Source organism: Diaphorina citri, unplaced genomic scaffold, assembly GCF_000475195.1.
Source record: "Diaphorina citri unplaced genomic scaffold, Diaci psyllid genome assembly version 1.1 scaffold1071, whole genome shotgun sequence".
Taxonomy (NCBI): Eukaryota; Metazoa; Arthropoda; class Insecta; order Hemiptera; family Psyllidae; genus Diaphorina; species Diaphorina citri.
In genome coordinates, this window is record NW_007378500.1 from 91,279 (window position 1) to 95,361 (window position 4,083).

Consider the following 4,083-nt stretch of genomic DNA (forward strand, 5'->3'; position numbering starts at 1 on the left):
TAATAAAGTAAAAAGTCATGAAGTTGGGAAAATGACTCAGAGCACTTTATTTGAAATGAGATTTACCTACCCTAGAGCGATTGTCAGTGTTTTTTAAACCCACCTTGTATTTTAATATAGTAATAGTAATAATAGTAATAGTAATAATTGTGCTTTATTATTAAATTTTAATGTATCATGACAATTACAAGATTAAATTGTGACAGCACTACCCCTAGTCCACCCAACCCCCCCGGGGCCAACTGAAGGACGCGTGGAGCATGAGGGTGGCCCCCCATACCCCCCGCCTCCATCTGTCTACCCCATAAGGGATGGGAAGACTAGAATTGCCACACTAAAGATTCAAGATAATCTTGAATCCTTGATTCGTGGCTATGTCTTAAATCATGATCTACTTTAAATGAAGCTATTCATTATAAGCCAAAGAAAACAGGTGATCCAATCAGCATCAAAGTAGATAATGAGACAGTAGAAGTTAGTAAGGAGTGTAAGGACCCTAAAAAAGTTGCAAACATTTTTAATTTGCACTATATTAAAGTAGGCAGTTCCTTGTCCGAAAATGGTACACATAGGGTTAGACGTGCTCCTCCCATTTTAATATTTCAATTCATTTAATTGTAAGGGATTCTAAACAGTAATTTGAAAAAAGAAGTTGAGTTAAAAAGAGGTTGGAGATCAATTCAAGAGCTAAAGAAATGCCATTCTTATTTTTCAGGAAAAAACATCATAATATATTATGTACGATTACTGGCATACTTATTATTGTTTCCTTTTGGCACCTATACATTTCTGCTGACCAAGATAATAATATTAGACAGCAGTAATGGAACTTAATGTTGAGGAATCAGAAGATCATGTTGGACTGTCACCACCTTTATATGATCCTTCTCGAGTAATAAAGCATGAACCCCTAGACATTCCTTATGAAGTCATAGTAAAAGAAGAATATTATGAAGGTGACAATATAAATGTAGAAGATAATGATTTGAATGATGCCGTTACTAGAGATTGTTTGGAGTTTTTCAAATCATGTCCCAAAGTCAAAGTCAAATCCGATCATGAAAGAAGAAGTATCAATTATAAATGTCAGGAGAGTTAAAAGAGCGGAAAACTAAAGAAAATACTACCCCAGGGTATTGGATATAAATGTGATGTGTGTTCAAAGGAATATTCCTACAAACATAATTTGACAGAACATATGAAACTACACCAGGGTGTCAGATATAAATGTGATTTGTGTTCTAAGAAATTTTCCACCAAAAGTTATTTGACAGCACATATGAAACTACACCAGGGCTTAAAAAATAAATGTGACTTGTGTTCAAAGGAATTTTCCAGCAAAAGTTATTTGACAGAACATATGAAACTACACCAGGGCATAAAAAATAAATGTGATTTGTGTTCAAAAGAATTTTCCACCAAAAGTTATTTGACAGAACATATGAAACTACACCAGGGCATAAAAAATAAATGTGATTTGTGTTCAAAAGAATTTTCCACCAAAAGTTATTTGACAGAACATATGAAACTACACCAGGGCATAAAAAATAAATGTGATTTGTGTTCAAAAGAATTTTCCACCAAAAGTTATTTAACAGAACATATGAAACTACACCAGGGCTTAAAAAATAAATGTGACTTGTGTTCAAAGGAATTTTCTCGCAAAAGTTATTTGACAGAACATATGAAACTACACCAGGGCATAAAAAATAAATGTGATTTGTGTTCAAAGGAATTTTCCCACAAAAGTAATTTGACAAAACATATGAATCTACACCAGGGTATCAGATATAAATGTGATTTGTGTTCAAAGGAATTTTCCTGGAAAGGTCATTTGACAGAACATAGGAAACTACACCAGGACATAAAAAATAAATGTGATTTGTGTTCAAAGGAATTTTCCAGCAAAAGAATTTTGACAGAACATATGAAACTACACCAAGGCATCACATATAAATGTGGTTTGTGTTCAAAGGAATTTTCCTGCAAAAGTAATTTGACATAAACAATATTAAACAAATTAGGTAGGTAAATAAGTACTGATTTTCTTTAATCACGATCGAATAAACTACGGGCTAAAAAATTCCCGGAGGGACGGACCCAGCTTGTTTTTTTTTTTTAATACGTATTCTGCAAATGTAATAGAAAGTCGTGTGATGTTCACACCAGATATTTTTTTTTTTTTTTTTAAACTTGGGAATGACCCGAACTTACTAAAACTTACCCAAAGATATTACTATGGTATTTTTCACTCAGAAATAACCCAAACTAACCAAACCTTACCAAATGATTGTACTATGCCTAGGTATTATTGCCTTTGTACTTCTCCTAACCTAACCTAACCTAACTTAACCTAACCTACCCTAACCTCATGGTGTGCGGGGCAAGCGCTCCCGCGCTCCTCAATCTGCTCAAATTGAACCCCGAAAAGATGATAATGATCATGGAGGTGCTGAATTGAGACCCGTTGACACTTCTTTGGTCAAATTTAACCCCGAATAAATGATCTTCTTAGGAAAGTATTACCTATAGGTATGTACCTACTTAATTGAAACCTATTGAATTTTTCTATTACCATTTCAGTAGACGAAAGGTAATGTTTTATTTGAACAAATTAAATATACAACTTTAAAACATAGTAACTTAAGATTACAAGCCAAACACCTCGTCAAATCTGTCTCCAGCTGGGCAGGTCCCCTCCACACTTGCCCCATTCCCGCGCTGGACGGCCAAACCAATCCTTTGGTAGAGGAAGGATTTTGTCTTTTCGCAGAGCCGGTTCCCAATCTCATCAATGAAAATTTTCATCTCGTTGCAGAACGGGCCCAGTAGTGATTTCGGATTTAATTTCTGGTATTTTTAACAGAATAATCAAAGTCTCACAGACCCTAACCCTTCCAACCCACACTTTTGATTCTTGCGACCTCGAGGGAAATATTTTCCCAAGACCTTTATGAATAACAGTTGGAAAAGGCCAAAAACCATAATGTTCGCTTTATGAACATTTATTCTACAAATGTAAACAATACATTTAGGTACGTTACACAATTTTTAGCTCCCTGTTACAATAATTTTATAAATAAAATTATTATTTATCAAATAATAAATCCGGTAAACCTACAAAGACCGCTCCGCTCCTACTCATGTAAACAAAAAGGACCTTTCTACCTCTAAAATAGAAAAAAAAACACTCATTTCTCAACAAAAAGAACATTATTATTGACATTTTAAAGAAAACCCAAAATATTTCTCTCTCGACCGAAAAAATAATAAATAAACAAAAATCTCTCGACCATGAAACAGTGTTTGGAAAAAGAAATGGGGCTACCTTGAAAAGAAATATTATAAATCATGGAAAAAGGGTTGAAGACGTTGGAAAGAAAGGCATCTTAATTATTAGTGGAATAATCAATAGTGAAAACCTAGTGGACTTAAAATATCCCACGATTCCACTAACAACGAGAGGATGAGACTGTTTTGGGTTTTGTAAAATTTTTAGCAAAGTATACCACGACCAACAATAACAGAAACAACAATGAAATTATACAAAATTATTAGTGAATTGCTGAAATTATAGAAAATATAATTATGTATGTATCCGTAGAAACGGTGTAAAAATTAAATCACTGGTAATTTTGTTACATCCACTAACACTGAAAACTGTAGGTAAAGGAAATCAATGATAATTTTGTCAAATCCACTAACACAGAAACCTGTAGGTCAAGGAAATCAATGGTAATTTTGTCACATCCACTAACACTGAAACCTGTAGGTAAAGGAAATCAATGCTAATTTTGTCACATCCACTAACACAGAAACCTGTAGATCAAGGAAATCAGTGGTAATTTTGTCACATCCACTAACACAGAAACCTGTAGATCAAGGAAATCAGTGGTAATTTTGTCACATCCACTAACACAGAAACCTGTAGATCAAGGAAATCAGTGGTAATTTTGTCACATCCACTAACACAGAAACCTGTAGATCAAGGAAATCAGTGGTAATTTTGTCACATCCACTAACACAGAAACCTGTAGGTCAAGGAAATCAATGGTAATTTTGTCACATCCACTAACACTGAAA

At 34.1% G+C, this 4,083-nt stretch overlaps 1 long non-coding RNA gene across 1 annotated transcript in view; it reads left to right on the forward strand.

Moving 5' to 3' along the window:
• The window catches only part of LOC113469422, a 1,595-nt gene extending 333 nt beyond the window's left edge, over positions 1 to 1,262 (forward strand). The window contains exon 2 of the long non-coding RNA XR_003392847.1: positions 716 to 1,262. This is a non-coding gene — a long non-coding RNA (uncharacterized LOC113469422). The remainder of the gene's footprint in view (positions 1 to 715) is intronic.
• Positions 1,263 to 4,083: the final 2,821 nt, after the last annotated feature.